The 12,254-nt window shown below is 43.0% G+C and overlaps 1 pseudogene; it reads right to left on the reverse strand.

The window, feature by feature from the left end:
- Positions 1 to 4,624: 4,624 nt before the first annotated feature.
- On the reverse strand, positions 4,625 to 9,729 carry LOC146181240 (uncharacterized; annotated as a pseudogene).
- Positions 9,730 to 12,254: the final 2,525 nt, after the last annotated feature.

Raw genomic sequence — 12,254 nt, forward strand, 5'->3', positions numbered from 1 at the left:
AACATCATTGAAAGGCCGACGCGTTGCACGCACGGCAGGCATGCGTATGTTCAAGTACCGTGGCTCAAGGCGAGCGGCGCGTACCATGCATCGCACTACGGCCAACAGCGCCACCTACGCCCGGCTTGAAATGGAGGAGCGGCTTCCGTCCGCCGTTGGCGTCACCTCCCCCTTCTAGCCACCATAGCCTAGGTGCAACACTGAACAGCGTGTTATGTCCCGGAGCATCAAAATATCGCTGCAGACTCCATGCGCATAAAGGGCTCAACAAAGAAAAGTGGATGTGGACGTATTTACCAGCTTGATAAAACTTTACGGATCAATTCCAATATACGGCGGGCACCTGACAACGAACCTGAAACTGCGCGCGCCGATGCCACCGGCGACCTCCGACATGGCGGACGAGGCGGGACGATGCTCGCGCCATCTGGTAGTACGACCTCAGTGAATACCTCCTATAGGCACCGCATCAGGTGCCAGTGATGGCTTTTCACGCGGTATATCCTCACTTCTGCCGTTGATCATATATATGCGTCACGCAGCAGGATGAGATGCGGCTTGAAATGATGCTCACACACTGCCAATGTTTCTGTGAGAGGCTTTTCCTGCCTTCACAAACTTCGTTTCCACTTTGTGCGATGTTTATTGTCCCTCGGAGCAGCAAACAAAGGTGACTGAAGCATTCGGATAGCCGCGCTTCGGCATCTCGGAGCAAAACAGTGCGAGTTGGTCTTTTTCCTGGCCATTTCGAACATCGCATGGTGCTTTTGAAGGGCTGAGATGTCTTAGTTGCTGTGATGGAAGGCAGAACTGAAAGTTCGAGGGCAAAATCGCAAGAATGTGCAGACAGCACGGCGCGCCAAGCCTTGCCTTCCTTTTGCGGACGAGAACACGGTCCTAGGGTCCTAGATGATGATGATGATAGTGTTCGCCACCAGCGGCGGTCAGTGGCGTCCGGCGTGCAAGAGGCGCCCATTTTCCTTCCGTTCGCGCCACTAGAAAGGGGTGATGCTATATTCACACCAAATCGGTCTAGGGGCGGGGCCTCCGCTTTTCACGTGACCACTGACGTCATAGCGTCGGGGGGGGGGGGGGGGGAAGAAACTCCGGCGCGGCGGTCGCGTGGAAAGCGTCGCCAGAGTCCTTCAATGCTGGCGTCGCCAAGGTATACGTCAGCTGCTTCTACTTTAGAGCTATAACGGCCGCTTGTGTACCCTGCACTTGTTGTGGCAAGCCAGCAGCGGGTACTTAAAATTCCTTACGAACATAATCAGTCTGTCCAGCAAATCGGTCTAGGGGCGGGGCCTCCGCTTTTCACGTGACCACTGACGTCATAGCGTCGGGGGGGGGGGGGGGGGGAAGAAACTCCGGCGCGGCGGCCGCGTGGAAAGCGTCGCCAGAGTCCTTCAATGCTGGCGTCGCCAAGGTATACGTCAGCTGCTTCTACTTTAGAGCTATAACGGCCGCTTGTGTACCCTGCACTTGTTGTGGCAAGCCAGCAGCGGGTACTTAAAATTCCTTACGAACATAATCAGTCTGTCCAGCTATTTATTTACCTTATTTTCTATGTCTTGACCGAAAGAGCGCGCGAATCTCGTTCAGCTTCACAGCTGGGGCAATAGAAATGTGAGTGATGATGATACAAACTTATTATGTGCACTTCATGTGAGTGTTGTTGCACGATACCTTTAAGTGGCGTTTCGTCGGCACTTACCTAGATCATGCACAAAACGGTCGTCATTGAAATCACCAGCTGGCACGTACATATATATCCATTTTACTCTCGGGAAATTAATTTATTCATTTTGTACCCCTTGTCCGTTCTTATGCTGTTGATCCTGTCCATCATATATTTTCTTCTAGTTACAACTCAGGTACGTTTCATGTATTCTTCAATATCATATGGCGGGGCTTTTGCTTCCACTTAACAATATTAATTAAACCGTTAAGAAAAAGAAATAAATAAAATTAAACTGAGCTGATAAGCTAATTATAAAAGAAATGTTTACCATGTCTCTCACAGCAGCATTCATCAAAGATGCCTGCTCTAATTAGATCATTCTGAATGTAATTTAAACAATTAATTTTTTTTTTAAACCGGACAAAACTCTTGACCAGCTAGTGAAGCTCGTGGGGATATTCTAGACCTAACTGGCTCAAGCTGGAACCAACTGAGGATTTTTTCATAAACTATACCCTAACTGGTGGAGATTTCTGCCTGATATATATAGTTAAAAAAAATCTCAGAACTGAAAGCATAACACCATAGCCTTCATAAGTTTAGCAGATAATACAGTACCTGTAGCTTTCACACCATGCATCAACTTTTCTATGCAAGTAAAAACAATCGATTCACTCTTCTTCAAGACGGCATGATATATGCAGAGAAGACTTCGAAGTCATTGAAAATTCAAATTTATTTACTATGTGAATTATATTTACATTGGAATATGCAATTTCATTACAAAGAGTACAAAACATGAAGCCATGCACAGAAATTAAAAGACAAACAGATATGCACTATGCATGCAATAAAAAATACATGAGAAACTTGCTGTAATTTCCAGATATATAGCCTGCACTGTCTGTAAAAACCAGCCTAAAGAAAGGATAATCCGCACATGGTATACAGTACTTGTGACTAAGTATGCATGGTAAACACTCTTCTTTTTGGAAGTATTATATGCGTGTTTTTCAATTTGCACACCATTGTCATCACCTTGACCGCACCCACAGCAGGGCAAAGGCCTATGCTATATATGTACTTTCAATAAATTAACCATGTCTTGTGCCAGCTGCACCCACTTTAGTCCTCACAAACTTCTTGATCTCATCTGCTCACCTTTCTGCCTCCCTCTGTGACATTTACCTTCTCTTGAAATCCAGTCAGTTACCCTATAGCGATCATCGGCTAGCTTGCCTGAATATTAAATGCCCTATCATGTTTATTTCTTCTTGGTTTCGACTAGAATATTGATAACTCGCGTTTATTCCTGGCCACTCTCTCTGCTCACTTCCTGTCTCTTAGTGCTAAACCTATCATTTTCTATGCCAAGCTGTCTGCACTGTCTAAAAGTTACGCTGAACCCTTTTTATTAGCCTCCTTATTGCTGCCCAATTGGTGAGTACCGAAAAGATACAGCTATCATATATGCTATTTAATTTTTTTGAGGGATACTACTAGTCAGCTGCCATTCATGATCTGAGAGCTAGTACCTGCCAATTGTTCTTCAAGTCAATTTTATTTTTCAAGTTATTTGACTGCCATCGAAGCGACAGGCGGTTGCTATACCTGTAGTAAGAAGCCATATTTCCTAACTACTTCCAGGTCCTTGCTACCTATCATAAACTCCTGTTTGATACCCTAGCCTTTTAAGTGTTACTTTCATTTTCTCCATATAAAATTTTAGTCCTATTATTCTATCTTGCCTGTCTAAATTCGTCCCCTGAGTTACTTTGCAAGGCACCATTATCAGAATCACAGGTTACTAAGGCATCGTCCTATGTTCTTCAGTAAAAAAAAAAAAAAAAAAATTGCTCAATTATTTGGTGAAATGAGAGACAGGGCACGACTGTGCCTTTCTGAGCCAATAACTGTAATGGTGTTATTTGTCGTGTAGCCGCCTTCGTTTAGGGAGAGGCTTCAGAGATGAACATCCTTTTACCGGTGAACTTCGGACATGCAAGCCAGAACTCTCTGGCACAGAACTGGCTAGCCTTCTGAAAGCATAGTAAAAAAAATCATTCATTTCGGAGAGAACTTCCTCATCATGACAATGATAGAGGATCGAACTGCACTTTTCCCAACCTTCCACAATTTTTTTATGCATTTCTGAAGGCCCTGTACGAACTGCTGGCTCAGACACTGTAGTCCCAGAGGTTTCTGTTAAGTTTTCATCTGCCTCAGCATCACTGCAGGACGATGAAAGTGTTGGTGTAGAATGGTCCAAAGTAATATGTGGCCCATTCAGGTAGGCATGAGGCAATGACAAAAAAGAATACCCATCAGCAAATTTAAAAATGGCACAGAAATGTTTACAGGGGTACTTATGTTTACGGAAGTCAAGGCAAGTGCAAGTGGGCTTGCTAAAGTCAACAGTGTGAGAAATGTTCCCACTTCTCTCAGAACGGACACAAAATGTTCTTTCAGTAGGCAACGCAACTATATCAGCTTGTGTGTATTCTTCTGCATTTACAATCCTCCTCAACATATGCTTGATAAAGTTGTGAGGTCGTCCATGAAGGTATGCGGGGACGTTCTCGCTGTATTGTCTGTAAAGTGCAGACTGCCTCATTTCTGCTTCCACAAATTTTTTTTCACAGTCTGGAAGGTATGAATGTATCAGCATAGTAACAAGGGAAGTGAGAGATCGCTTCCCACTTGCACTTTTCACGTAGTGTGCCTTTAGTACTCTATTTTGCGCCTCAATGCCATTGTTTGTTGTGAGAACAACATCATATTCAAGGCGGTAGAAAAGAACCCAAAGCTCCTTCACATCAAGCCAAACTGTTTCAAAATAATGTTGAAACTTTTCGTTCTTCCAATACTCCGAACACATAAGTTCTTCCAATGCTGTTTGAAATTCACCTGCATTACAAGCATTGCCTACACGTTTCATAAGGTTCAGAGCTTCGCCAGGATGTGAAACACCATTTTCTGTTCTGCGGAGCCACCTATGCCATGCCTGACACCTGTGAAAATCACAGATTGATATTTTACTTTCAGGAAATGTTTGCCGTATGGCGTTCATCTCGGCTTGACAGTAGTCCACCATCCAATATTGTGGTGAAAGATGACCAGCCCATTTTCTGAAAACATTCAAAGCTTCAGCAATGAAAGCAGCAGTTTCAAAGTGCACAATAAATGCACCAGCAGTTGTGTAGCCTGATGGTGTTTTCACAACGAGAAGAAAAAGGGGGAGGGCATAATCACCTGTTTTGTGTGTAGAATCTAAGCAGATAACTGCACTTCCATATTTTGAAAGCATATTTTTCATAAATTTTGATTGATAACAAAAAAGCAGTGTCTGCTCACACTCACTTGCAACACTCTCTTCCATATTATCAGACATGCAACTACTTTCACTCTTGTTTACAGCATATGGCCGGAAAAGTACTGAACTTTCAGGTTGCTCATTTTGAATTCTTGTGACCAGATTCAGTGCATTTGTTTGGTCAACAGTGCTGAGCGGTCTTTCCGAAGAGTGTTTTGGATGTGGTTGCTAATGCCCTTAGCAGTAGGGAAAAATGCTCTGCTACTGCTGTCAGGTTTCTCTTTGCCTGGAAAAAGCACATCATGCACATGGTAATGAAGGCACTTTTTCATGTCAGAAACAGATGTGATGCCTTCCCTCACCAGCACACCTATTCGCTCAACTAAACTCTTATCTACAGTCTGGCTGAAACCCTCCATTTCATTGAAGCCATGATTACAATGAGAAGAGCAGTCAGCAATAGCAACATATACTCTCTCCTCAGTGGCCACAGCTCTTGCTTCTTGAAGTGCTTCTTGGAGGTTGTTAATCTTTTCTGGTTTTAGTCCGTTTGCCTTAATGCGACCACACGGTTGGGGTATGTCCACCTAGAAAAATATTATCAGGAATCAATTTACGAATTAAGCCATGAGTAAAAATTGTAGGAGACAACATAGGATAATGCGACCAGTGCACATCTCCCAGGTTTTGCTATGCGAGGGAAGAAGTGAATCAAGCAAGTAGTTAACGTCTTCAGGATACGACTTGGCTACAGAAAATTACTGAGCAGCTTAAGTGAAGAGGCATGCTCTGTGGTATGCTTGAACTCACATACATTAAAAATAAAAGGTTAAAGGTCGAATGACTATTGCTGGCTGCACACAATTAACTGGCTTTAAATGGACAGACATCCGGACACATGGGAATGTGCAGGGAGTAGAGCATATGCCACATGGCCATTTGCAACTGTTACTTGATGCAAAAGAAATGCACATCTTGTAAGAGCTGCTAGCTAAATGTAAAATTTGCTTTCATTTCATTCTATGTTTCGAGCTTTAATTAGAGCACAAGAATAATGGTTAGTTTTTACTGTTTGATTGCTGCCAAAAAAAAACTGTTACAATGAGAAGAGTAGCAAGCAATCGCGACATAGATTCTCTTCTCAGTGGCCAAAGCTCTTGTCTCTTGAAATGCTTTGTGGAAGTGGGCAATGGCTTCTGCGCAGTAAATATGCTAATGGATAATGGACACAGAACTTGGCCCACATACTATAGTGTGTGAATGCAAATGGACAGCATAAGAATACAGATAAGTTCTAGAGATCTTGCTCTTTAGCCTGTCTAGTACATATTGCTGTAAATATACCTTGAAGTCAGGAAAAACTTGAATCCACTTCTGACTCAAGGTTGCTGGGCATCCTTTCTTTTTTGTTCCTTGGATGTTGAGCCGTTTCTTTTCAAAGGTTTCCTTTGTCCAGTCTTCTGGAGCCGGGCTCTGAAATGTATATACAATTTGTGGAAATCAGTACTGCATCCTCTTGTAAAACTGTACGAATACATGAAGACCGGTGACAAATCCTGTCGGTGCACTTATAATGAAAAAGAAAGCAAAGTATTACATGGCCTAGCGCTTTGACACACTATTACGAACTATCATTTGATAACTGATTATCAACAGTTGAAGTCATTAATTTATGAAAGAAATGTGCAGTAAGAATGTTGTGACTGACAAAATTAGGGTAATTCGATGGTTACTATCTTGTGGTGAATTGAAAAGAAGTGCTCTAGCTGATGATGGTTTAGGGAATTTTGTTCATGCACATGAAAATCACAAAATCAGCATCTGCATTAAATTATTGAGATAATGCAAAGCAAATATACCACTAAGTCAGCAGTGAGAATACAAACTGTTACAGTGGCTTTCAATAGACCTTTTCACTGCACACACACACACAAACATATATATATGTATATATATATATATATATACATACATACATATATATAGTAAGCTCAGATATAGTAAAGTGAATCTGCAGTCTCATTTTTCCTTCCAGAAAACGACTTATTTTTGTTTGCAGTGAACATACCTCAATTTTGTTACAGGAAAGAGCGCCTGGCCATGACCAGGCACTCGGAGGCAAATATGTAATTACATGAGGCAAATACATGAATTACATGAGGCAAATAAGTAATTCGGAGGCAAAAATATGTATACCGGCCAGAAACGATTCAATAGCACCCAGCAGAATGGCCTAACCACAGAGCTTGTGAGTAGCGAGGAGAAGCCAACTTTTGAAAATCAGTGCGGGTGGGAATCGGCAAAGCGGTCGTGGGAATAACGCTAAAGGAAGGCGCCACGGGCCGTTGAGGATGTAAATGACAATAAAAATGGAGTAAACATTTGGGAATGAAACGAAGTGGGGGAACAATAATAATAATTGGTTCAGAGGAAGGTTAAGACGCAGTATCTGTCACACATTGTTTCTGCGGGCACCTGAACCGCGCCACGTTTACAAGTATGAAACATAGTATTAAGGCAGCGATGACACAGTGTGCGGGCCGCAGTGTTACGGGCTCGCCAATGTGCATGATCGCGCAAATATATATATATATATATATATATATATATATATATATATATATATATATATATTTCACATAGAATAAAACTGATATTTCTAGCCGTTTTGTATATATGCAAGTAACTGACCTCAATGGATGTGACAACATTAATGGTGGTAACTGAAAAATAAGGTATACATATTTAGGGGATCGAGAATTAAGTTGTTTAATTCTAGTGCTCTGAGAAAACGACACAGTTCAATAAGTATATAGACAATTAATTACCACGCAGCGCGAGCTTATTGAGATATGCCATCATGTATTAGATATGTAAACCCTGTGCGTGCAATTTGACTGCATGATTATTTCATACCATAAGGCCACTCGAACCATGCAGCAAAGATCTTTACTGAATATATATATGTGTGTATATATATATATATATATATATATATATATATATATGTGTGTGTGTGTGTGTGTGTGTGTGTGTGTGTGTGTGTGTGTGAAAGATCGATATCGCGATGATGGCCGGACAGTTTCATATATCACTAAGCCCGCGCGCGTCGAACTCTAACAACGCCGGAGGCCATCAACAAGCAGCCGACGAATTCGTCTATTCCGGCTGCTTGTGAAGGAAGGAAAGGTGTGCGCGGAGCCCCCGAGGAATTCCGAGCAGTGAACGATCGTTGACCTCGTGCTGAAGGCAGCACACTGATTGCTAGCCCAGTTACAGCTAGGACCGGCGGCCCCTCGATCGCGTTTCCAGTTACCACGAAAGCCAGCCAACGGCCTGCACTGAGCACAGGAAATCACCTACGCCATCAAGCTGATGGGCGCCTGGCTCCTGTCAGCAAACTGAAGCGGTGTACACAATGCATCCGGCACCCCGCGGCCGACGGCGAGAACTCACTTTAAAAAAAAAAAAGAAAAAAGAAAAGCAGAGGGTTGGGGGTCTTAACTATCTATGGTCATGGAATGTTGGCGCGGTCGATGCCCTGGCATCAAACTCGAATTCTCGTTGCACTATCGGGGGCGAAACTTTTCAGGACGCGTCATGGAATCGAAGACCAATGCATATTACTGGTGTCAAACAGATACAAGTAGACCCGCATATATGCTGTGACATACATGCGGAACTTAACAGAAAAAAATTATTTTCTCGTGACCTGCATTTCTGCAGCCGACTAATTTATATGCATAATACCGCTTTTACTACATATATATGTAATAATAAATGCAATTAACATCATTGAGCTGCTGCCACACATTTTTTATTTTTTCTCCCCGCGCGCTTTACCTAAGAAATATATATATATATATATATATATATATATATATATATATATATATATATATATATATATATATATATATATATATATATATATATATATATATATATATATATATATGCACGCAGATTTGTGCATATTTACAGGCAGTTAGAGGCACACAGGTGAAAGGCCAAATTTCGAATGCTAGTTGAATTAAAAAAAAAAAGAAAATCACCTAGGTATAACCATCACCAATTTCAAAATCTTGCACGTACCGCTTTGTCACTCTTCCAGTATTCTTCGCCGAGGATGCAGACTTTTACAACTTCTCTCTCTACCCGGAAAGGCACATCCATAAGAATTTTTCGGCCATGATGAATCATGGAGAACATATATCGTGCTGAAAATAGGCATGCATTTATCAGGTTCGTATAAATGACTCCCGACGCGCGCACGCACACACAAACACTCTCTCTCTCTGTCTCGCGCGCGCGCACACACACGCAAATAAATTTTGCTCAATCCTTGCTACAAACGAAAAGCGAAATTATTGTTCTTATATGTACTGTATAAAGTTCACATTACAGCATTACACAGCTCGCCTTAATTCTAGCCTTCTGCTGTCGTGCTGCAGCTAAATGGCTAAAGAAAAATAGAGTGATGCTTGCATGCGTACACATACATATATTACTGGCTAGAAGTCCGTTACTGTGAAAGGAACTTACCTTTGGATGACGCATCAAACTCTCGTGAAGTCCGCACAGCATACTTTACGTTGCCAGCCGCTAGAGATCTCTCCAACTTCTTTAAATCATCTTCGCATTTCAGGTATCCATGCCAGTAGCCTCCTTCCTCATGTATGTCGCTAAGATAGCGTCGCAGAATGAGCTCCTGACGTTCAGGAGCATCACTCATGGTCGCGAGGAAACAGTGGAACGGATAGAGAAGATCGAGAAGAGCGCGCGCGGATGAACAGCCGAAAAGAGCGCGCGGAGCGCGCTTTTTTTATTTTATGTTTTTTTCTTGCCGAAGGCATGACGTCAGTGGTCACGTGAAAAGCAAAAGCCCCGCCCTTAGTGCTTTTTTATTTTGTTTTTTTTTTCATAGTCATGACGTCAGTGGTCACGTGAAAAGCGGAGGCCCCGCCCCTAGACCGATTTGGTGTGAATATAGCATCACCCCACTAGAAAGTATTCTAGTTCACTTTACTGGTTAGTGTGTCGAGCGCGCCGGCTGGGATGGCTCGGAGAGCAATGAAAGCCGCCGGCGGCCGCATAGCGGCGCTGTGGTGGTTATTTATGGATATGTACTTTTAACCTCTTATTTCGCAAAATTAATATGAATAGCTAAAGAACTTATAGTTGCGCATAGCGCGTGGCCTTCTGCATGCACTCACAGAATTTTAGCCCTATTTTTTTTAAATCTATGCTCATCCCACCATGTGAGAGGAGAAAATGTTATAGCGACTTCCTAGGCGTACTTTATTACTTCACGATGACAGTTTTTATTTCTTTTCTTTGACAAGCAACGCACTTTTTTAGGCAGGAAATTGCCTTGCCATTCTGTTTAGCGGGAATATTTAATGTAGACGACGTTACTGACTTCGTGAAAATGGCTCTAGATGCCTTGAACAAAGCTTATGTGCACAATCATAGATGCCATGCTGCAAATGGTTAACATTTGAGGCTTCTGTAGCTAGATGGAGCATACATTTATGTGTAAAAAGTAGGCAGTATGCAAAATAAGGAAAGCACATGTAAAATGCAGTTGATTTGAGATTTTCAGAGTATAAAACCTCATATTTCTAGATGATGGTCAGTCTAGAAATAGAACACAAAAGAAAATATTGTTACGTTAGGCGATGCATGCGCTGATATGCGCATAAGAAGGAAAAAGAAGAATCTCGGTAGTTTTTGGCGAAGACGACGACGACGTTCAAGAAGTGTCGGCTGGTGCCTGCAGGAAAGTCCAGTTGTGTGAAAGCATTGTCTCCCGCCTCTGCTCTCTGCAACCTCAAGCTGAACTACCCCCCGTAACAATATATTTGCGTAAAGTAATTGACAAACTTTGACATGCATTTCTTGAGGTAGCTTTCAAATCATTCGCTGCCCTTCTTCTAATCGAAAAGTTGCTGTTGATCTACATTGTCAGACCTCCTGATCACAATTTTTAATCCATATGCATGTGAAATGTATTTGTGGCTCTTCCATAATTTGCAAAGGCTTGCTCCCCCCCCCCCCCCCTTTGCCTGGTTGCCTTATTCTATGCTATTTTGTGGCTGTGGCTCTGATGGAGCTCTCACTGTCCCAGTTCAGACACTTGTGACCAGAGGAGCAGCAGCAGCAGTGAGTGGTTGGCCTGGGGTTTGGAGCACTGTCCTGAGCCTTGTACCAAGAGGCGCTGTGTCATATGCAGCATTATGAAGCTTCTGCGGCAGTCAACTTATTAGTGTCACCAGTGCAAGGCAGGTATGTGCATAAACAAGGAGCGAAACTGCTTCTCCCAGTACCACTCTATGTAAGGCCCAGAAATGATGGAAGTGCCAGCATTGCCATTGTGGATGTCTTCCAGCTGGCCTTCCTGATCAGAGCTACTGAAGAAGCAACCAAGGAAATGGGGCAGCCTCGGTTTTATAAACGTCATTTCGGCATAACACAGGGTGGCACTTTGATACTTGCAAGTGAAAGCACTCAGTTTCTGTGGCCTTAAGATTATATGTATCACTTGAGAACGAGCTGTGAAAACAGTGTGACAAAAAAGAAAGAGGCTAGTAACAGATAAAATACTCTATTTAAATGCAGTACGATATCCACGTGATCTATCGATCTGGACGCAAGTACCGATGGCTTCTGCTGACCGCCCGGAAACAGCCTTCATCACTCCCGATGACTTGTATGAATTCAATGTGATGCCGTTCGGACTGTGGAACACCCCCGCCACCTTCGAGAGAATGATGGATAACATTCTCAGTGGGCTCAAATGGGAAACGTGTCTTTGTTATCTAGATGACATTGTCGTTTTCTCGAAAGATTTCCCTTCCCACCTTCTGCGCCTTCAGCGTGTCCTTACGTGCCTTACTGAAGCCGGCCTACAGCTCAACTTGAAGAAATGTCACTTTGCCGCTACCAAGCTCACAATACTTGGTCATGTCATATTCAAGGATGGCGTTCTACTGGATCCTACCAAACTTCGTGCCGTCGCAGACTTCCCCAAGCCCACAACCTTGAAAGAACTTTGCAGTTTTATTGGTCTATGTTCGTATTTCCACCGTTTTATCCGCAACTTCGCCAATATCATCGCCCCTTTAACGCAACTTCTCGCCAGAGGCCCGAACCTCTCCTCTTGGTCACCAGCCTGTGATGTTGCGTTCAGTACACCCCAAGCATCCTTGGCCGACCATTTACGTGTGGCCGACGTTCGGAAAATGGTCGGGAGCCTAC

The sequence above is a fragment of the Amblyomma maculatum genome, chromosome 8 (assembly GCF_055883805.1).
Source record: "Amblyomma maculatum isolate TAMU_Amacu chromosome 8, ASM5588380v1, whole genome shotgun sequence".
Classification (NCBI taxonomy): domain Eukaryota; kingdom Metazoa; phylum Arthropoda; class Arachnida; order Ixodida; family Ixodidae; genus Amblyomma; species Amblyomma maculatum.